The following is a 24,303-nucleotide window of genomic DNA, read 5'->3' as shown; positions in this document are numbered from 1 at the left end:
CTGATGGCAAACCTTTACAGCTGGCTATCGCGGGCACTGGCTGCCATGCAGTGGAGTTCTGGAGATGTCGTAGTGTTTGCTAAAGGCTGAAACATCAAATGACACGTCATGCTGCTACTCAACAGTGCCCTGTAGTGTTTCTTCCCTTCCTTTATTATTTTCAGTTAGTGAACCGCAAAGTTTATTTTCCTAAGTTTTTGCAACAACTCTTAAAGTCATACCCTTCAGCTCACCATTTTTTAATCACATCCTCCAAGCATCTCAGATCTTTACCACCAAACCTCAAACCAAGATTCCAGCTGTAAATCAAGCAGAGCAAGCTCCGATCTACCTCTCACCTTAAACCAACAGGATATTATGACAAAAATATCCTGGTTGGTTGCCTGAAGGAAGCAAAGCATCCACATTACAATTAGCTAGTACTAGCAACATATGTAAATCAGCATACACTACCACATGGACCTTCCCTCCCTTAAACTGAGCAAAGTGCAACTGAGCAGTGCTGAAATGCAAATTACCCATAAGAGAGTTTGGGGACGTGAAGGCAACATAAGGACTTGGTGTCTGGATGCGTTCCAATTTGAGTAGTTGCAAACTAAAACAACACTCAAGGATGCATATGAGGAAGCTTTTATTAAAAAAAGAACCTGCTTTCTTTAGTTGGCGGTGGGAATGATGCAATTACAAGAGGGAGCCAGGATACCCTCAGGCCCCAAATTCTACTCTAACTACAGAGAAGGGAGAACGGAGGAAGCAGAATTGTTCTGATCATTCCTGTGTGGACCAAGTCCAGCAGCCACTTGGCCTTTCGGCGCAAAAGGGAAGCGACACCGACACACGCTGAAGGTGTGCTGCAAACAGAAAAGCTCGCTTGTGCTCTTTGATCACGAAGAAACTCCACGAAGAAACTGACAACGGCAATCAGACCCCATAAATCCATGCAGCGCAGCCCAACGTCACACGGGTCTTCAGAGCTCAGACGCACTAATGTAATTCCAAATGTCTCCACTACCAGTTAATTGATTAAACGGAGAGTTATCTATGGTTTCAATAGGTTCCATAGCCCAAATTTCTTCATCAGGAAGTGGCTAGCAAACTACCATGTAGGGATGGATTAAGAACAGGAGAGATTATGATGAACTCTCCGCTGCTTTTGAAAGAAATCAGACAGAATTTGCAGCAGAAGGGCTGTCCAAGGAAACAGTGAATTGGGAATACTTCATGCATTAAATAGAATAGTAACCATAATTTTTGACCTACGCTGAAATTAATTTGCAAATGACTAGTAACACACAAAATGGAAAGATAGGGCCTCAATTGACTGCTAATCTTCACTAAATAATTACATTTACATATAAATGTAAACACACATACAAATCTACATCAATAAAAACCTTTTAACAATACCCCTGTAAAGCTCTGTCATTCCTTTTAAAAAATGAAGTCAAATTCCTTGTTACAGGAAAGACTGAATACTGTAGCATATCTAATACAAACAGTGCAAAGTGACTTCAGCACAGAGTATCACTCACCGGAGATTAACACATACATTTTTTTCCCTTTATAAATCATTTGTGTATTGAGACATGCAGCTAAATCAGCTAAAGCACAGATCTAATTAAAGAACCTGGAAACTGATTACTGAACTATGTAACACATCAATGGGTTTTTCTTTTTTTTTTTTTTAAAAAGAAAGAGATCTGGCCTGAAATCTTATCAGTCCCACACATGCCAGAATTAGTCCCTGCTTTTGTGTCAGATGGAAACTATATCTACAAATCATAGAGCAGAACTCATGCTTGAGATGAACAAAATGCAGCTGTCTTAATCTGTTAGATTATATTCTGTGCTTTCCACTATCAGGAGACAAACTGCAGGTGTAGTGGTCTTCAAAGCCAGACACTAAGAACTAAAATAGAAATACAAGTGGTTAAACTGAAAAAAGTTACACGCCTGTTTCTCTAAGCCAGGTGTGAAGATCTGGGAGCCTCTCTGAGCGCATGGCAGGAGCACAGAACGAGACCGCGGCTGTGAAGCATCAGAGGTAGCTCGCTCTGCCTCCCTGCTCTTCTGACCCTCCAGGTTTCACAAAGCTGCAGCAGGGCAGAGGTCTTTTGCCCGTGCACTACCACATCCCTGGGTCCAGCCTTTGACAGCTCGTACCCTGGGGGAAGCGCTAAATAAAGTTTCATTCACCCTTGCCTCACCTTAAAAGAAAAGACTTGGGTTTTGACCTTAATTGCCCAACTTCAAGGACCCCTGATCCCCCACCAATAAATGCCCGGGGAGGGATTTCACCTGTAACTTTCACTGCGGGCAGCAGGAATGAAGATGCAATCGGACCAACGGCTGGTCTTACGGATGGGGGCCAACGCCAGCAGAGCAGATGCTGGCAGGGGGCCGGGGGCACAGAGATAGGAACGGACGCGCAGGAGGTTCGCACTTCTGCTGCAGCCCTCAACAACTTATTAAAAAGGTAATCAGGAGGATGATCTAGTGGCACCGGCCCCTTCACCGCACATCCTCCCTGCAGCATCACTGCAGATTTCTTTACGTGTAAGGAGCTTTCCCTCCAGTTCCCGAGGTGCTCAAACTGGGCCACGCTGCCTCGCTGGAGGGGGGGCAGTGGGAAGTGCAGAGACTGGAGCCCACGTCCCGCTTTCACCCACTTTGCAGGGTGAATCACCAAGTGCTGTTAGCTTTTCAGCACCTTCGCACAGCTCCCAGCCTGTACCAAGACAGGCAATTTTCTGTCTCATTCCCGGGAGCCAAAGAGCATCTCAGCCTCTCGCACGGTACACGAGGAGTGGTGGGATATGCCTGCAAGAAGTCTCAGCAACTCCTCCCAGAAGCCCAGCAGCACTGCAGGCTTTGTAATTTTTTCAGTCAGTGCCATGTCAGTTCATCCCACGAAGACCTGGCTTACCCAGGTACCAACCACCTGATTTACCTCTCCAGCAAAGATGCGTTCCCAAGGGGGAAATTCATGGACCTGCTGTAGATGCTCAAGGCATCACCAACAAGAACTCAAGCAAAAGGCACTGGGACATTTTTGCTTTAGAATATTAACTACCGAATAATAAATATTTGCCATAGCATCAATTTGTTCCGAAGGACTGGAAATAAATATTCCAGAAATGCTTCTTTCATAGCTACATGCAGTCTGTTTCCACCTTCCCCTGCGTCTGTGCTGGGACCACCCACTGGTGACAGATGAGGTTTAGCGGCAGCGTGTGCAAGCCCAGCACCCGAGATCAATAGGATCCAAAGCCCTGCTGGATAAAACCCCTCCTTCATCCTGCCACTGCTCTTAACTACGGAACCTGTTCGCTTCTGATCAGGGGAAGAAATGAATGGGTTTATGGCCCCTCTTTTTCTCAATTAGATACTTCTGATTCATCTATTCTAGACTGGCTTAGCACAAAAGCTGATGATGATGGCCATTAGGTCAGACACACTTTGACACCACATATTGCTATTTTAAAACATGTTGATGCTGCTCTGCAATAACATTTTACACTTACACCCTAATCATCGTTATGGCTTCTGACAGGTTTTAAATACAATAGTATTAACTGCAATTAATTCATTTGAAATTAATGCGGATATTGCAAGCACTTCAGCAAGATCTCCCCTGCAATTCACCATTCATTACTGCACCATTATTTTTTAAGTGTTATCCATAAAGCAGGCTGCCAGTGCATTTGCATTTAGGTGACAGAAGTACGAATATAGAGGAGCAATAAATTAGCACAAAAATTAAGCAGAAGGAGGTAGGAGAATTACCACAGCCCATTGTCTGAAGTTTTAACGTTCCTAATGACTTTATGATTCACAGTATCGCAGACCTGCAAGAGCCGGCAGCGGGCTGCGCACCCCTGCCCTCCGCAGCCGGGCACACGCACCGAGCCCAGAGCCATTACATGCTCATACTACTGCTTCAGTGCACTGCATACTTCACATCGCTCACTCCAGCTGGCTGGAAGATCAGTCATTAGCAGACAGAAAAGAAACAGGTTTTTTCCAACACAGCCATTAAAAAAAGCCAGCATATCCTGAAGGTAAGGCAGAAATAAAACGTATTAGACCATTAAATATGGTGCACAGCGGCATTCCTCCTTGGGCAAAAAAAAAATGTCTTTGGTGCAGTTAACAGCCATTTTTAGAGCATTAATGACCTCAGGTGAAAACAAACTGGTCATTAAAAACACGTTTTAAGGGGATTAGCTATCATCAGAACACACAAGTTACTTAAACTGAAGTAGTTCCATATGGTTAATTTATAATTTCCAAGGTATTAATCAGCGAACAAATTCTGATGGTTCCTAGATAAAGTGTAAAAGGGGGAGATTCACACGGCTTCCTCAGAGCAATCCTAACTGGAAGTAGCACTGGCAGAACAGTTTCATTTTTCAATTTGCTGGCTAAACTGAAAACAAAACAGAACCAAAAAAACAGGAGGGTAAATTTGCCTATGATTAAACAAACATGTCTTCAGTTTGTTGGCAAAACTTCAAAGAAAAAAAATGAAAAATTTCATTTTGAGTCAATCCACAACATCTTGTTTTAACTCTGAACGGAAATACACTGCGGGTTGGTTTTTTGGGGGGTTTTTTCAGTTTATTTAACCCCTTTTAAACCTTTTGTCTTTTAGGCCCACTTTTAAATAAGGAGAACCTGTAAGAAAAAAATGGAAGCTTGCATTAGAAAATATCAACATTGTGGCCTCCAATTTCTGTCTGGTCTTTCAAGTTTCTCCTCCTACCCTTCTCCTCCAAGCCCCATCTTATGGAGATGCTATTTATGAAAACAATTCACCCCGGTGCACTTGCAGGTGTTGCTGGGTGCCCCAGCCCCCCGGAGCAGGATTTTGGTGCCACTGTGGATATCCAGACTTCAGCCAACAAGGAACAGCATGCCCACCCAGCAAACCGCACTGAACCACTGATGTATTGTATAAATGCAAAATATAAGAGCATCTATGTACACTCTAGCTAAATAAAATACTCCATCTTGTTTGGGTTCGTACCGAATGCTGAACATCGGGCATACAACTGGAGCAAACGCCCAGGACTACCACGGCCTGCACCCAGCGTGGAAAGTGCGCTACAGCTGACTACGGCTAACGACGTCTCCAGATCCATCAGCCTTCGGCCGCAGCCTGAAAAGCCCCTGGCTGAGGGTCCAGAAGGGAATGATTTACTAAACAAGCACTAAGGGAGACGTGGAGCTGGGAAGGATCTTACCCTGACAGTGCTTCAGCCCAAACGAGCCTCAGTATCTGCTGCTGCCCAGCTGGCAGATGCCTGACATATTGATGTGCACAGATGGAGGAGGAAACAGAGGTTGGTGCTGCAGAAGCAGTTTGCAGCCAGCATTCATGTGTCTGCGTTAGGGAAATTATACTAATAGATAGCTCCCATCCAGACTGATCCCTGAGCTGGGGTTAGCTATACGGACAGACGGGAACGCTGAACAGCAGAGGTCCAAGGGACACCGGTAAAATATTACTCTGAGCGATGCCTTGCAATGGACCTCACTGGGACACAGATGCAATCAGGCCTCAGACACCATCAGTCCTAACCCGGTATTTTAAGACTTGCAACATAGTTTAGTATCACCTACTGATATCTAAAAATAAGATATCTAAGACATCTAGATACCTATGGCATCTAAAGATAAAGCCTTAAGACACTAAAGGGCATTGAAGTTGTAGAACAATAAACACACAAACAAATCTTAAAGCAGGATCACAACTTTAATATTGACTTGACATACACTTGTAAGCAGCCAAACAAAAACATTGAGAAAAGGCACAAGCCTACCCACCACAAGAAGGGAGAAGAGATATACCTGAGAAGTAAAGAAAAGCAAACTTTTCTTCATTGCAAGACTAAATCCATTTAAATAACAAATACACTGCTAAATACATGCTCCCCAGAAGCTAAAGTCATTTTTAAAAGTGTCTTTTTATCACGGAAACCTCGGGGGAAATTTTAGAAGTTCACTTCGTCGTAAAACAACAACTCCACCACACTGTAATACTTTATTACGATGATCATATAGCACTCTGCAGAGAACCAACAACAGGTCTGAGACTTCGATTTGTACTGCAAAACAACAGCATTATCAAATAACACACACTCAAATTCTGTATAGCTGAATCTTTACTGTTAAGTTTATCTCTCGGTCTAAGAAATGCATCTTCCTTGTCTGAATTTCCTAGTACCTCCACCCACCCTAAATCCATTGTACACATACAGGATACAGCTCAAGAGGCCATCCAGTGGGCTTGTCCAAAGCAAAGACTCCCTCAGCAATTCAAGAGGTCCAAAAAATGTTTCTGAATTTTCAAAGTTTTCAGATTGAAGCGAACCCGTTTCACAATTCAAGGACAGGATCTATGGAGGCAATCGACATCTCCCTAATCTCTTCACCATCAGAGATGGAGCTGAAGAAGATGAGCACAAACACTGACCAAAGAAAGCCTCCTGCATGTTTCCAGACCTGTCTTTTATTCCAGTCTGCTCAAGAATGACATTTGTTTTAATCTTTTGTCAAAACAAAACCAAAACAAAAAAACCCAACCAACCAACCAACAACAAAACCTTTCCAAGAATGCAGAAAGGCAGAAATTCAAACCCAGTTTAGCTCAAATCTCTGCTTCACTAAGGTCTGAACTCAGTACTTCTTTGGGAAAAGAGGGACGAATCTCTTTCCAAGGTCATTTCAAGGTTTTCATACCAGCGAGAGAAGAATTATTTACATGTGGCAATGCATCCTATTTATTCAACTGGGAAGGTAAATATGGCTTTAACAAATAAAAAAACCCCAAAAGACAAATCCCTGCCTCAAAGTGCCTATTTCTGCAGTTAAATGGGAGTACAGGATGTCCATGTCCCAAGAAGGTGTTGTGCCAACATCCCTTAGAGCTACATCAAATATAATTTTCAAACCAATTAGCTCAAAAAGCATCAACACCAAAGCAATGCCTTCCACATTCTAATTACTAGGCCATCCTATTCAATTCTTAATGAGAGAAGAGACAAAGGCAGTATATGTATTAGGGTCTACTTCAAGAATTCTTTTTCTTTTAGCAAACAGATCCTCTTTTGTTCTGGTTAAACACCAATTACTCCGTTCTCTCTAACATGCAAATCAGCTGAAAATAGGGCATGATGTATCTCGATCCTGCACCACTACAAGTTTGAATGAAGGGGGAAAATAAAGCAACCCTTTAGGGGCTTTCAATTCCAAGTACTTTGTACTCTGATAAAGCTCTTTTCAAAGAGCTTTTTGTATTATCTACAGCAGTTCCCATAAGCAGCGATTTTGCCATTATGCCAAAAGAAATAGCACATTTAAGGTGTACAATATAAGCAAGGAAAGTAAAAGTAGCCAACAAAGCTGTTTACATGTAGCTTTTAGTTGTTACGTCCCCACTGCAAACAGCAAAACTCGGAAGCATTATGAGAATTACTACACCTAGGGAAAGAGTTATAGCAGAAAGGAAAATAAATGTAAAGAGTCAGAGCCCAGCTTTACAATGCACTGGTTTGTACAACTCGGCGCACCGTGGAAGATGCCGCACCGACAGCCCTGAAAAGAGGAGTCCTTTTTGGTCAGACTGCAGGCTCAACCACAGCCTTGGCTCCGCTGCCTCCTCGCATAGCGCCTGGCCTCACCGCTATTAACCGCTCTGCTTACGTTCTACCATAGCAGTTTTAAGATAAGTCTCTGCTATTTCAGAGTCCGTTCGTTTACCACAATCGTTGGCTTCGCAGAGTTTGCACCGAACTGCTGATACCTTAAAGCCTCTGCTGGCAGCAGATGGAAGGCTTCGTCTTCTCCAGAGCTGTCGCTTCCAAACCCAACAGCCATGCCCAGAGGGTCAGCCTGAAGATTTATTTTGGAAACCAAACCGATAACTGTTTTCACATCTTTTGTCATTGCTTTAGTCATTTCTAATTGATAGTTTTTAAGTGTTGCCCTCTCTTTGTAAACACTTTAAGCAGTGTCAATAACAATTTAGGAACTGTTATATACACAGACATGCAAGCATTTCTATACGGAAAGATGTATTTTTAAAAATAGAAATTTGTAGATCTCTGTAAGATGACCTGAGCCCTAAGTTTGCAGTTGAGTTTAGAAGTGCAAACTGCGCCAGACAGCGTCACTGAAGTGACATGGGTATGAGGGTTCAAATCTCTTCCCCTGCAAGACTTCACAGTCTCCATTTAGGGAGAAAAAGAGAAAGAGGGTATCCATTTTGTATAACGCATAGTGCCGCATGTATCACAAGGCAGTGATTGTACCAGATTCTCAGCCTAGGAAGAAGAGTTATAGAAACTTTTGAATCGAAACAACCTCCCTAGATTAAAAGAAAACTACCACGAGCAGTCTAGAGGGTGACTGCCCTTGCTTAAAATGTCAGAAACATCCTAGAAATCAGAGGCAGAAGGCCAAAGCATCAGAGGAGGAAGCAGTGGCTTTAACTGATTATCCCACACTACGTCCTTTGTGGTGCGACTCGGTTACACAGAACACAACCACATAACTAAATTTAAAAATGCATTAAAAGGGGAAGAAACATGTCATAAAAAAGTTTACTGAAGAGCAAACACACACAAAGCCAACTCATTCTGATCTACTTGGTCTGATTACTTCCATCCGGCTGCTACGAGGCAGAAGGCAAGCCTCAAAAACTCCTGACTTTCCTCACAAGTCCCTAGTGCACCTTTCTAAATATTAGATGGTGCAGTTTATAAAAAAAAAAAAAAGGCTGAGCACATACATACAGTAACATACTTGTAATAAAGTGTATCTACAGATGCGCGTACATATATCAGAGAGAAATTAATCTACACAAAATTATGTACTGCCAGTCCTGTAGTCAACAAGAGGATACAGAATTTCTTGGCTAAGATCAAGGTATCTAGTGAGTGGTTGCACTACAAAAATAGTTTTGTAATTTAATATTCTATATAAAGTCATAATTGAATTTATAGAATGTAGTATATATACTTAACATAAATTACACACATGCTAACATACATTATGTACACACACACAGGTCACCTCTGCTGTTTTTTTTTTTTTAATATAGGTAGATAAAATACATAAAAATAGCTCATTTCAAGGAGATGGACCCTAGAGTATTTCACATTTATAAATTCAGCCAAAAACCACAGCACATTAGTCTCTTCTGCCAAACATTATAGACAATCTTCCAAAAAAGTTTTCATCTGTTTTGTTGGCCTTTAATATATTTTTGATTTATGTCATTTTGAAATTTTTTTCCTTCTGTAGCTTAAGAGAAAAAAGCATTCTTCTGATTCCAGATTCAGGATTTCTTTAAAGAGAAACCAAAAGTAATAAATCTGAAGTGTCATGCTGCTACTGTATCACACGAGTGAAAAGTATTACAGCATGTGTTGACTACAGCTTCCAAGCAAAAAAATGTATTAAGTAACAGTGTTTTCTTACATTACACATTCTTTTTCTTGCCCGAAGAGTATATTTCTTCAAGTTTTCACACAGATGTTCTTCATACACCAATATTATACACATGCAGCAAGCTGCTAAAGCTCAGGCTCTCTCCCATCTCCTCCTTTCCACATAAACGAGTGGTAAAGCTTAGGGGCAAGACGTAGGGACAAGCTGTTTCATGGTTGCCACAACCAACACAAGCTCCCCAGCGTGCCACTCTTTGTACGATTTCTACCCCAAACTTACTGCAAGTTTGGGTCCAAGACAAAGCGTGGGAGAGCAACGGGGTACAACTAGTACCTTTTTAATGGGAAAGAACCTAAACTGGAATGAATGCTTTTATATTTCTTACAAGCACCAAGAAAGCTAGTTTCTTACTGAAAATTATTATGCCAGTCCAAACCTGAACATATATGTAGTAATATTATAAAGCTACCTTATCTTTCCAAACGGGGCACAGTAGGCTGCTATAAACAGATTTATTTGTACAATATATCAAGTGGGACAACTTCCTTGTTGAGAAAAGACTTGGGACATAGCGAGATGAAGACCTGACCAAGCACATGAGCAGCTCCTACAAAGTTAGAACTACCCTGAACTTAAAGCAAGGCATGCACTTGGACACTTCAGAGCCAGTGAATTCTCTGCAAACCACACCTTTTCCCTTCCCCCCCCAAGCGAACAGGCTCTCTTAGCCACCTCTAGTCCTGGCAGCAGGGCAGTATGGTCAAACGTTGAGTTGTACAGGCCGTGTACAAGTATAAGGACTCAACTGTGTCAAAAATCAGCTGCACTAACTATAATATTCTTCTTTGGGGGTCACTGTGAAAGGGGAAGGAGAGTAGCCTGAGAGATGCCTGAAAATGGAAGAAAAAATGAGCAGTAAACCATGTAATGTAATAAAAATGGCAGTTAGTCTAGTGACTACATAGATACCAGGCTTATTTCAGTTTACCACTGAGAACTAAGCATAACTGCAGGGCACTGTAAAACGTTCATTCCTTTGTGTTAATTGCTGTTAGAGTCATGGTTTAGTATATTATACCAGCCTCAGCTTGCTCTAATTCCTTATCCTATTTGCTTTGGCCACGATACTTTAAAAAAAAAAAAGAAGAAAGAAAAAAGGAGAAAATGCTTTTAATGATTATTCAAGGAGGTATGTGAAAAGGTATTACTAAGATGTTCTGAAAGACACAAGGACGCTCCTAAAGGCATCCTACTTTCACTCTGTAAGACATACAACCGACAACACAGCTTTCACATGCACACAGCGAAGTCGAGAAGAGCCATCTCCCACACACCACAGCTAAAGATGTTTCTACTGTCGGGCAAAAGATCCGCAAACCAGCTCTCATGGAAACACAAGCAAGCACACGCTCAAAAGCAGTGCCAGAAGAGCAGAGCACTGTGCCCGTGCCCTGTGGGACACAATTCCACATCAACAGTTTCCGCTACCCTTGAAAATGTGCACGAGCTTGTACACGCATACCTACAAACAAGCAAAATGGCCAAGCTCACCCGTCACCCCAGGGGCCGAGCAGCACTAAGGGTTTGCCTCCCCGCCGGGAGCAAGGCTGCAGGTCCCCAGCAAGAGGGTAAGCTGCAGCCCTCGCTGTCTCGCTGTCCCGGGAGGCTCGCGAGACAAGCGCTCCCCTCTCAGAAATGGCTTCGCAGAGCTACCAGCAAACTCCTTGACACAGATCCAGACTACAGAAAGAAACAATGGCAATTAGGCCCCAAAATGAGTATTTGAATTTAAAAACAACAAACAAACAAAAGAGCCCACACAATAACAAACCACACACGCACACACACATAAAAAACCGTCCAGAAAATCAGATATAGACAGGGCTGATCATATCATCCCTGGCTTCATAAGTGATTGACACCAATCGAGTCTCTCCAGGTTCCTGGAGAGGAAATACATGACCTCCATGCCTCAGAAGAGAAAACCCAGACACGCAAGTGCTAAGTAACCTGCTTTAAAAGAGAAAAGAAAAAAAGGAAAGCAGAGGTGAAAGCCAGATACATTTCAATCATGAGTTATTAATACCCAATACAATACATAAGAGCTGGCATGGCTGCCTCAAATCTGTGTTGCCAAACTCCAGCAGCAGCCTCATTGCCAAATAACTGAAAAACAAAGCTTTGCCATCTTCTCCTCTTTCTCTGAGGTTAGCCCCGTTGCACCAGCACACCTGCCTCCCCGGAGGGCACGGGTTTGGTGCGTGGTTATATTTGCATCAGTTTTCAGCAGAACAGGAACCCTCTGACCACAGGTCAGGGCATACACGTGGAATTGTGCCAGCACGTAGCAATCCAGTTCAGCACGCTGCCTACTGCTGAACTCGTGGAAAGAAAAATAATTGACATTTTCAATACAACTTCATACCTATATTAATTTAATGTACATAATTATACAGATTACTTAATAACTGCATTATAAATATATTTACCTACACACAAATCATTAACACTCAGAAAAGCACTAAATAAAAAAAGGTAAGTAAAAGCTTTTACAAAGCCATAAAAGTTAAGTCACAACTCCACATAGAAGTTTGCTATCTCGAGACTAGAATTACAATGCAGATTCATTTTGTATCCTTTTATATGACTGATATCTCTAAACGCTTTATGATGTTAAATAACACACAGCTGCACAATTTAATGAGCAACAGCAACAGGGGAAAGCTGTATATGGAAGTAAAAAGAAAAGATAGGGAAGCATCTGATTTTCAAGTGAAAGTTAGTGAAATGAAACAGCAATGAAGCAAGCATTATACAGGGAAATTGTTCAAGATGGCAGGGTCTTCCAAGGTAAAAGCTCTGGGAGAACAGAGCAACAAAGGAAGCAGATTCACTCACTGGGTGGTTAAAACCAAGAGGGTTTTGTACTTCCAGTAAAGGATGACATCTTGGTTAGAGAACTGGATTCTGAAAAACAAGAGTTTCAGACCCCGGCTTCACCACAGACCTCCTGGGTCACCTCAGGCAAATTTCTTCACCTTTCCTATACTTCATCTCTCCCTTTTCTAGGGAAAGATGATCTTGTTGATCCCTTCCCCCAAAACATTTTCTGCTCATTCTATTTACCTTCAAAATCTCTTCAGCTCTACGAGCATGGACAGCAAGGTCCCATGCCTGGCAGCTGATACATACCAGGCAAAAAGGGAATGAAAAGGCAGTATCTCTTAAGGGCAAAAATGAGCCTCAGGTTTCATCTGAGGGAGCTTTTTATGACAAACAGACTTTCAACAGAATATTCTACAAATAAATCAACAAGTAAATTGTGTCAGTGCTCAGCAGTATTACTGGACTGAATACTCATTAAGGTCTCATTTACAGTATGTAGCTCCTGCACTGCTTATGCCCTGCAAGGAGCTGGAAACTCTAGCATCCACCCTCTAAAGTTATTATTCAACAACAAACGAGTACTATATTTAGAACTTTTTCCATGAAGTAGCAGTATCCAAGGGCCATTGAGCCAAGGGGCATTCAAAGGTTACACAAGTCTATCAGGCCCTCCTCCCACCCCCAAGTTTCTGTGTGCAGGTTACACTGCAGTTCTCTCTTACACATGCATCTCAGTTTTGTAAAATATCTTTGATCCAAGGAGTGAGATCCTGCACCAAAAATTATCCTCTCTGGTGCCTGTATCCAGATAGTGACCTTGCAATTACAGGAGCACATATACACAATTATTTCGACTTAATTTAAAAGGCTTTGCTAGCAAAGATTAATTTAACACATTAAACAATCTAGAAAAACCCCACAAAAAAACCTACTTTCTTTTCTCTCAGCTCCTTCAGTCAGTATTTCAGTTTCTTAAGCTGCTCTGAACAACACACATTCTTCATTCTTTGATTTTGTTCATATTTTAGGAAACAACTGTTAGATCATGTAGAGATTTAGATTTCATTCTCTGCAAGGAAGTGTGGCCTAGCTACAGAAACAAGCAGAGAACAACTCTTAGCTCCACTGGAGTTATATGTAGTCTTCAGGAAATTAAAACTACCTCCAGCACCAATCATCAGCAGGGTTCGAAAACTGGGACTTGCAGCTCCTTAACACAATACCCCATCACTTGAGCTAAAAGAGCAGCATGACTACATCGCTGTAGGAGTATGCTGCTGTCCATGTACAGAAGCCACGTGGGAGGAAGGGGCATAATGCAACACATTTCACAAGTGTGTTACAAGGACAATTTCTCTGCGCATCCTTCCTCTCTCTCCCCCTGCCTTCGAAAGGATAAGGCTTTGTTACTTTTCTTCCAGAGACGACACAAGGCTTGAACTGTGTTTGTAAAGCTCTTTTGCATCCTGCAATAACCAACATAAAGACATCTAAAAGCTCAAGACAAAGGCATGAAAGTGCAACAACAGCTGTGGTCTGCTAAACTGAGGTAACGGATAAACCAGCCTGACCATGTCAATAAAAAAATATCCACCTTGCTAAGCAGACCAGGCTGGAAAAGCAGTCTTGACCAATCAGTAACGTCAGTGTCTTAAATTGTTGTGTTTCCTCCCAAGCTCTTACCAAACACGACCAGCGGGGCTGGAAGACACAGCATCCAAGGACAAAGAATCAGCAGGCATGTAAGCACCAATATTTATGTAATGTATGTCATGTTCACAGCCACAATGAAATCATTGTCTTCCAAGGGGGTTGGTATGTTTGGAGCATTTGTTTGTTATTTCTAAAGATGCAGGAGGCAAAGCAGTTAAAAATAAAGAGGTCACTGCATGCAAAATTAATCTTTAACTGCCTACACTGCTTTAAATGACTGTAAGGATTATAGTGCACTCCCCAAGCTGAGAGTACCTTTGTTAACAAACAACTCCTCAAGAGGTGGTAGAGGGTAGACCACTAATAAAAGTCAGCTGGCAAGTTCTATCAGCTTGCTTTACTCCCAGTGGCTACTCTTTCACTGGTTTCATCTGGTGGGAGCTCTGCCCCCACACGCTGCAGAGAGCGCGAGGATGGGTGCGCTCTAGGAGACCTTCTGAGCGCTGGCACGATCAGCATTGCCTGAGAAGCAGACATGGCAAGGTCTTACCCAGTCTCAGAGTCTTGCCTAAGCCATGCTTAAAATGGCGGGAACAGAGTTTTTAATTAGTCTCATTCCTCCTGTGAGGAGACAGCAGAGGATTCCTTTAAAAAGCAACCTGTGGCAACGCGAGTTGTTAAATGCTGAACATGATGTTATATGCAACACAACTTTGGTTGTGTGGTACCTGCATAATCCAACCCTGAAGAACAGCAAGAGGCGGCACACAGCAGAGATGTTGTTTCTTCCTTCTATAGCAATGGATGGTTGTTTAATACTTCGCTACTGGCAAAGAAACTTCAGCGTTAGTTACCAAGGGGTATCATAAAAAAAAAATCTAACTTAAAGAAGAATTAAAAAACTGAACCTACACCTGGCATCTCCAAAGAGGAGTTGCCCAGCTCAGATTCATGACCTGCAGTATAAATCCACAGTGGACAGTCTGGAGAACCCTCTTAAAGGAGGTATTATAAATATATGTTAATATAAACACAGAAGCCTGTTTTTAGTTGAAGAGGCAATCCCTGGATGGCCTCTGGCAGTTCTGCACAAGTCACAGTGCCACGTCTCAGTTTACCTATCTGAGAAACAGGAACAGCACCTTCCTATCTCCCAGTGCCTTCTGAAGATTCACGTTTCTAAAAGCACTTCTAAATCAGGACAACCGTCTTCACGTCACCTTCTTGAGCAGAAAGAGACAAAGCAGGCAACTGCTGAAAAATTCACCAATTCAAAGCAGCTTCACAGATGCAACAGTTGGAAACTGATTTTTCTGAGAGACAAGGACTAAGGATACAGCTACCCATTTTGTTCACTAAAAAGTGTCTAAACCATGTCAGCTGTATGTGAAGTGGCTTGCTGCACTCCAGACAACTGGCAGGGTAACAAACTGTCACCTAGGTGACAAAATAATGACCCTTCTGTGAAGCTCTTGCAGCGTCTCCTGGCCATAATTGGACACTGCTGTTCAAAATGCTAAGTGTGGGAGGGAACGAGATGGTACGATCATGGATTTGGAAAGGCTGCAAGCTAACCTTTGGCTCAGCAGGCTAAAACGGACTGCTGTACGATGCTGTACTCAAGAGATCACAACGAGGGCGGCGGAGAGTCTCGCTGCACCGGTAGGTCTGCAAACTGCAGGGCAGAATCAGATGGCGCAAACAGGGCAGGTCTTGCCTCGACCAATTCTCAGTCACCGGCTCAGCCTCCTTCTACACCAAAAGGCGATGCTACCCATTGACACACCTGCTACAGTTGTCATTAAAAGACAATGAAAGCATTAAACATGAGACACCACTAAGTATTTTTCCTACTCTGTAAAACACTCTTCTTGTATTTAGCATCTTGTAAGCATTATATCCATCTGGGAATGGCCTACACGAGCTCCACAACAACAGGAATGTTGTTCTGCAAGATCTCAGAAGCTATACAGGCCTATCTCTAAACAGAACAGCACGAAGGAGGGGGCTAGAGAATTTGAAGAAAGCAACAGAAGCCTTTGTACTCCACAAATTTTTAATTTTCCAGCATACAGTCCTCTAAAAACAGCATAGCTTTAGCTGGCATGACATTAACTACATTGATTTCCATCTAAAGAATGAAGGGCTTTGCCAGTCCAACAACAGCCTGAAGCTGCCTTTGCAAAGAATAAGAGCAAGTATTCCCTGAATGCTCCTGCCTTGGGCAAGCAGGGGTGTATCCAGTATCAGCAGGTCGAACAAAACTGAACTCTTCGAGAACTTGGAGGAAAAGCGTTCAAGAAGCAGAGACACATATAGCTGACATATCCACACTCAAAGATCAGTGTAGGTGAAACATAAGTTACAGCCCAGTCTGTGGTGGCAGAGGATCTCATGCCTCTGGCCCCAAAGGCAGGCAATCAACAAGACAGAAAAAAGCTGGCTCAAGTTAATGGATTCTAATTCACAGTTAAACAAACAGTAGTAAGATTTCACGGGTTTTGTTACCAAATGAGCCTTACACATACACACACTCGCTTTTCCTCAGGAATAAGCAAGTTCAATCAAGAAATCAAGACACATTACTGTCCTCTGAAGGAAAGGCCTCAGACTGCCGAAGCCAAGGAACAAGGCCACCAGGTCTTGCACAGATAACCATTTGCAGATGAAAAGTCATTCCAAGCAGGTTCATCCTGGAAAGGGTTACAAACCACCTTGCTGCTGTTTGAAAGGCTGCACAAAATCAGCTTACCAGCTACCTATGACTTCCCTGATGCAATGAGAGGAGGAACACACAGTACACAATTCACCTATTTGAAAGAATCAGGTTTAGTGACAGGCTTGCTGTACCAGCAGACTTGCTACAACTTCATGTCAGGTATGTCTTCAGCTATGTCAGGTCTGTTAGATTGGTTGTAACATTTTAAAGTGTTGAAATACATTTGCTAAAGCCATGTAATGCACATACTAACCCCTACTTTCTACAGAACCGGCTCCCTTCCAGCAGCCAGTGCCTGAACTCGTCAGGCTGTCACACTTCATTAGAGTTACCTTAAGAAGATAAGCAACCTGGCTGTAATGACAACAGCTTGGTCAAGTGGCCTAGGCATGCTATCCTCATCCAAGGAAGAGCAAGCTTTGGATGAGACACAAAACGAAAGCCCGAGAATACAAGTTTAGGCTCATTAACCTGGAATGCAGGGGAGCAACCATCGCACCGGACACGGCCTGCCCCAGAGAGCGCAGGAAAGCCAAGTTTCGACCTGACCCTGGAGCACATGCTGGCCTCGAGCCAGCGGTAGTACACAGCCATGTCAGGTAAGGAGGAGATAGAGGGGAGGGAGGGAGGAAAGTGAAAAGTAATAACATAATACTAGATAATGAAATATTTTAGAATAAAAATGTCACTTTCCATGGCTCCACTGAAGTAGCACGTCACAAGAAGTAGGGCCATTGCTTTTCACAATCCTTTGTTGCAGATCAGGAATCCACAGTAAGTGTTACACACGTGCAAAGAAAGAGCATTTGCTTAGTGAAAACTCCTTGCAGTTCAGGACCAGGAAAGGCCCAGAAGTCTGACTTAAGAAGAAAAAGTGAACTGAGTATACTCATTTCTGTTCCTCTTGGCTTACTCCTGTACATCAGCTTCTGAACAGCCAGGAATAGTTTCCATTGTATTTCCCCATAAATTCTGCTTTGATCATTCAGATAAACATTTGTTGCCTTCCCCCTGAAACAAGAATAAACTTTTCCATTCGTGCTCATACCAAACCCAAATGTCTGACAAATGAAGGCAAAGAATAGAAAATATTTACATATTTTCTAGGTATAGCTCCTCGCAGCCATCAGGGTAATGCAGTAATAGGGGTTACATCAGAAGTTTAAGGAGGCAAGCTATAGCTTGAAATGAGCCATAGAAGCCCAACGTAACTCAAGATGAAATGGAAATCACCCTCTAAGAGGTTTAACCAAGATTAAAATGGCAAAACAGAAAAAAAGCATTGCTCAGCTAATCTTGCAACTCTCTTCAAGTCCTATCACATCTGCACTGGCACATTTGCACATACCACTAGACAGGCTCAAGCCAGGTGAGCTAAGGCAAGATAAAAGCAGACGCAGGAGAAAAAAGAAGTCCATGTGTCTAAAGACTTCCTGTGCTCAGGTCAAGTGAAGATTAGACACACAATGCTGGGAGGACTACACTTCTTTCTGTAAAAGGGATATTTCCATAACTAACATTTGAGAAGAGTGTTTTGCTTGTTAGGAGACAACAAAAGGTTGGCTCCTTTTGATCTCTCCCTTTATCCTCCTCAACAGAATTTTTTAAGTCATTTGCTTTGGTGAGCTACAGATCTAGCTGTGAACTACCTTCCTAGGTGTTAGCATACGAACTCTTATCCTCAATAGGACTACATAAGATCCCAGGTGGGTACGGAGGAGACAGACACTGTATGATGCATAGCATTTCTAATCCAGGTTGTAGGTAAAAATAATAATAGACGCCTTGTGTTTCCCATTTCCTTCAAGCAACATTTCCTATGGCTATTGGCAAGTTTAATTAGTTTGTTCTTCTGTGATTACCCAGAAGGTCCTCCTTCCAAAAGGCAGAGCTGGAGACTGTAATCACCAACATCTAATCCAACAGCCAATCTAATGAGAGATAATGGAAAAAATGAACTAAAAGGCAGCAGGTAAAAAGATGACAGTGTAGGACACTGACAGTATTTCTGTCAGTGTTACTAGCCGGCAAAAGAACATCCTCCAAAGTAATACTGTCTATTCTCCCATTACTGTCATGGACATTGACACACCCGGAACTTCACTTCAGCCAGCAGGAAAACAGCAGTACGACAGCAGGACCTTCCGACTGCCCGCAGAGGACCGCCCCACTGGGGTCCTGCAGCACGTGTAGGCAGTACAAGTGCTGCTGTCACCAAGAGCAGTGCAGGAGACGGGAAGTCTCCAAAACATTTGCTCAAGAAAGCTCCAGAGTAAACTACATACAACATGAACAAATGGGTTATCACTAGGTACCTATAATGCATGACATGCTACTAAATGAAGGGTAAGAGACACGTTTATACAGATTTCCTGCCTACCTCCTGTGACAATTCAGTAAACATCAGAAAATTTACATTTAACAAATCAGCATCTACATTTTAACCCGCACAGGTGTTCCAGCCTTTAAGCATCCTCTTGAAAGCCTTACTGAAGTCTTAATCCTTCATGTCATGCTCTCTTGAGGTGATGAGACAGAAGTTTGTGGATTTGGTATTTAGAAGGTGTGGCTGCAGACAGGGTTAGTTAAACAACCCCTGCAACAGCAGCAGTGATGTGCGTGCACACGTACGCCACAGAAGGGATGATGTTCTGCACCAGGTTCAAGGCAGCTCCTTGCTGCCAGTGATTTATTCACACGCCCAAGCTCTTAATTGCTGAAGAGGCATCTTTCAAAAAGATTTAGCAATGCCTCAGTTATTCTGAGGCTCCAAAAAGGAGATTCACTAAAGCAGATAAGCCTATTTTGTTTATTTTTAAAAAGCTGTTTTCTTAACCTTGGATTTGAATGGACCATTTGACTCCTGGAAAGTCCATGAAATGAACAAACACACAAACACACACACCACCCCCCCAGTGTTACAACCAGCTTAGGAGAGCAACAGCTACAATCAGGCCACCTTCAGATGGAAAGCCACAGCTTCAGAATCTCTTGTTCTTGCCAACCCCTGCAGTTAACTACTGAAATACAGACATCATTATTGTCTCTGGACTCCTCATGGCATGAAAGACTTTGCTCTGATAGAGCCCAACTGGCAGAGTTAGCCAAGTCCTCTGAGCCCCAGAAATCTAATTAGATAGACTAAAAATCACAAAAGCCTAAAAAATACTCAGCAAAGGAATTTTAGAAGAACTGCAGTGAAATAAATGCTGTATAACCTTCTGGACCCAAATTGTATATCCAAAACTGGATATTTTTTTTCTTTTTAATGATCACCAATTAGAAAGCCAACATCCAAGGGTAGGAAGCAGAAAACATCTTCAGAATGTTGCAAGAATAAAAGCTCTTATTGCACATCTAATGGAGAACCTTCAAATTATGAGGATGCTGTTAGAAGGATGCATCTCTGTAAAATCCCATTTAGGTGCAACATTCACAGCAAGCTGACTTGATCAAAATTTTCCTACTCTGCTTTTTGGACAAACACCCGGGTTCTAGAACCACAGAGGGACGACTCTGTCTTCAGTCTTCACCAAGGGCTTGGCAGTCAGAGGGTGAGATTTCCCAGAAACTGTTCTACCAGCCAACTGCCCAGCCAAGGTCACCTTGCCATGCAGACACGCCTTGGGAGTTTTTCTTAACTCCTCCTGCCCCCAAGTTTTCTGATCTTGTCCTAGGGAGGGAAACAAAGGGGGTGAGAATCCCATGCGCCTGGGGACACGGAGCAGAGGGATCAATGTCTGCTTCTGCTGCAGACTGCTTTGTTTCTCCACAGCTACTGAAAAACCAAGCCTTGTCCCAAACCCAGAGCCGTTCCTCTCAAATTACTGAACAGGAACCATATCAGAGCAAACTGGTAATGGAAACAAGATGGTGGCAGTGCCTAAAGATACTAGTTTAAAAGGTTTCATTATCTTTCAAATTAAGTTTACACAGGAAACCTGACTTTCAATTTCTTTGGAGACCCCCACTACCTTCTTTAGGGGACAGAAAATAATTATCTACGCCTACTGACCCATCCTTCATTCATTTACGCAAATGTGGATTTTATCTCCCCTGCATTTTGGAGAGGAACCAAGCCAACAGGGTTTTCACGCGCTTCCGCCCCGCGTGCCAGAACCTCCCAAGGCGTGCAGAAGGGTGAGCTGAGCACACAGCAGGGCTGCTCAGAGGGTGTCTGGGGTTTGTCTTCGCAGGGGGGTTATTATCAACGATCACAGCTAACATCGGTTTCCTTGCTGGCAAAGGATTGGCTCAGATGTTCGTTACTTTACAGCCAATTAATGAACCAGGATTTACAGGAACATAAAAATGCACAAGGAAACTTAACAAATCTCAGATAGTGTGTAAATTTACATCCAATATGTTTGGAACATGTCAATAAAATATTTATCATTACATTGTGCCTTTCCCAACTGTTGTGTTTTCCTCTTGGCAGAGGTTAAAATGACTCCCCCTCACCATCCTGTGTGTATGTTATAGATACGCCTTCAAAACTGACTGCCAGTGGGGAACAGCAAATTTGGTTCAGGAGCATACTCTTTAAAATTAAACTTTCACAGAACAATTCAGATTAGGAGAGCAAGACTAAGTGTTTAATCTTCCCCTGCAATTCTTGACAATGTTCCTTTAGGGGGAAGAGAAATGCAGAGCAAATCAGCTTTTCTAGTAAGCGTTTCCTATCACCAAAACCAATTCAGGACATGGAAACCCGACCACTGAAATCAGAATCCAGCTTAAGAGTAATGGAAATATGTATCAATACAAACCACCTGCACCTCTGTGCAGCATTCCAGGTTTGGCTAGTAACACTCATCCACAACAGCTTGCTACCTGAATGCTAAAAACCACTCAGAGAAGAAAGAGGGCATACATACCAGCATCACACTCCCAACGCCAACCTCATTCTGTAAAATGCCCCTTAAAAAACCTTGAAACCATCACGTAATGCATTTGTTAAAAAAAAAAAAAAAGGTACAAAAATACACACAGACTTACACACAGGAAGTATACACACATGTACAAAACCCGAAAATCCCGTTTATTCAGACTTTTAATCCTAAAGGATCCCAGTTGCTTTCCAAAGTGAATAAACTTATCGACTGCAGCATGATCAGATCTACACAATCATCTCCAGAGCAAAACATGACCACTGCTTTAATGATAAACCAAACAACGAGAAACAAAGAAAGAAAAGACGATGAGGAGGAATTTCAGGTAGGCAGATTATTTTATTGAAAAAGTAAAATGAAGGAAGGCCTGTATTTTAAGTCCCAGGGAACCCTTGGCAGCTGGTAGCTTACATCTTCACCTCGCACTTCAGTAGCACCAGAATTAGTATTCTTCACTTATCTCCTCTGGCTAATGTCACCAGAAGATGTGCAAAAGGAAAAAGGAGGGCAAATATCAGCCTCTTTCACCATCACATTTCCAAGCCTCGGTTCGCTGTGGGAAGAGACAGATCTCCTGATTTACTTCTCCCTTAAATAAGGCTCATGCCTCTCCTCCTTCCCCACAAGTGCCCCGTTCAGAAGGAATTCCCCTTATGGGCTTAAAAAAAAAAATCTGCCTGATACAACTTGAACTTAATTTTCTTTGGGCAATTTTCCTGAAAGAAAATAATAATAATATGGGAGTGTCCTGCTGAGGTTAACCACTAATGCGGTAAAATAAGATGGAAGGCAAATGGTATAAACCTACTTTGAATTCCGATCAGAAGCTGGGGGAGTATTAGCTGTCAAACAGCCCGTGGCACTTACATTGCTCCCTCCCTTTTTTAACTGCTACCATAAGAGAGCTACAAGCTTTTGCTATTCTACATACTGCTTCAAATACATATGTAACAAAGCCTGAAAAATGAGAGGCAGATGAGCTGTCTTAGCCCAGAGGCAGGAGGTTAAAATTACCTCAAATCATAAAGTCTAGTACAATATTTAATCTTTGAAACTAGAAATGTTTAAAAAAAACAGTCGGTATCAATCAGTTCTTCATGCCAGCATCCCTCCTGCTGCAATGGAGGTGCTTTGCTCCAAAGCAAAACCAATGATCAAAGGCTTATCTATGGAAGAGGAGGAGACCGCTGCTTACAGAGATGTAATTTATGAAAGTCAACAAAAGCAACATCATCCAAGTTTTCACAACAGAAAAGAAAATATTAGTTTTATGGGTAGGTAAGAAGATTTGCTTCAATCTCTCTCACCATTTCATGCTGGTTAGACTTGGATTTCCACTGCGTTAACAATGCATGCAGTAAGCCATATTCTGACAGCGCACAATCTCTGTTGCTGAGCCTTTGGTGCTCTGCAAACAAAGTTGGAGCAAGAAGAGTACAATCACACACTATTAAGGTGGCTGAAGATGGGAAGGAACAAGAGAGAGGAGACTCTTTGCACTAAGGCCTTAAAATATGTTCTCACTGGTCCTGCCACCAAGCTCTCGTATTTTCACTAGCTATCCTTCCTAAAGAAAGCGCTAAAGTTGCTCCTCACACTTCATTAAAAGAAGCTCACGAGATTCCTTTCAGTGAGAACTTCCCTTCAAATTTCTTTAATAAGAGATGGCCTTTTTGCTGCAACATGTTTAACAATATTCCCCTCCTGATCCAGGAAGCAAAATTCCTCTTCCGGACTACACAGCTTGTGCATCAAGGAACATCCTTAAAAAGTTCAGCCGGATCCTAAAGCTCGTGCTACAAAGAGCTCTGACAGCGCTTGCTTAGTGCACACTTTGCTACGCACAGTCACAGTCGACATCTCAGCACAGACGTTGTCCTTCCTGGCTCCTTGAATAAGGGCTCCAAATCCCAAGGTCACTGATGTTTATATTTTGGAAATATTCAGATCTCCTAGCAAACCAGGATTTCAGTAAACATTTAGTTCAAGCATCCATTCTTAAACAAGGAAAAAGCCACAAAAAACAGCAAGCAGAAGAGAAGTTATTTGCTTAACATCGTACATACAAAATGGCAAATCTCAGCATCAACACAGGCCTTCCTTCTCCCGAGAGCTCACCCTCCAAGCACTGCTGAGCTAAGCTCACAGCTCTGGGAGTTGCTCCCACACACACACACACACACTTTTTTTTGTACGCTCCAAACCCGAAATTCTCTCTTTGGGTTCAGACCGTTACGGGACAGAGTCTCTGAACTTTCTAAACATCAGGGCACATTTGAAATTTCACAGGTTGAAATTCCAAAGTTACAGCCACTTGGAAAAATCTGCCTGCAGTCTTTAGCAACTCTGAAAGCACTTCCCCCTGCTCTTCCCAAGACACGACTCTCACAGGAAATACTTAGCCATGTCAAGAGCACTACACAAATGCAAGCAGAACGGGCCCCATCTCCAATCACCACCTCACAGGGTACCCAAAGGGTCCTTGGACCTCACCCACAGGGAAAGAGGAATTCTCAGCGCCTGAAAAGGGGAATGCATCATATTTTCCAACAGCAGTCCTGCTGGCTCAGGAAACAAGTTTTTATCTGTAGGACAGCAGCTGCAAGCAACATTTCAAGATGCAAAGGAATGACAGTGATGGCGTTAAAGCTACTCTGCCCCACAAACTTTAAACTCTGTTGGGGAAGAGACTGGAAG

General features: G+C 42.6%; 1 protein-coding gene across 13 annotated transcripts in view; it reads right to left on the bottom strand.

Annotated features, from left to right (window-relative positions):
* Positions 1 to 24,303, bottom strand: part of MSI2 (musashi RNA binding protein 2) — a 264,564-nt gene that overhangs the window by 203,012 nt on the left and 37,249 nt on the right. The window lies entirely within an intron of this gene.

Source organism: Mycteria americana, chromosome 15 (genome assembly GCF_035582795.1).
Source record: "Mycteria americana isolate JAX WOST 10 ecotype Jacksonville Zoo and Gardens chromosome 15, USCA_MyAme_1.0, whole genome shotgun sequence".
In the NCBI taxonomy this organism is placed as follows: Eukaryota; Metazoa; Chordata; class Aves; order Ciconiiformes; family Ciconiidae; genus Mycteria; species Mycteria americana.
The sequence above is the reverse complement of the archived record's forward strand: the minus strand, read 5'-3'. Positions and strand labels throughout refer to the sequence as shown.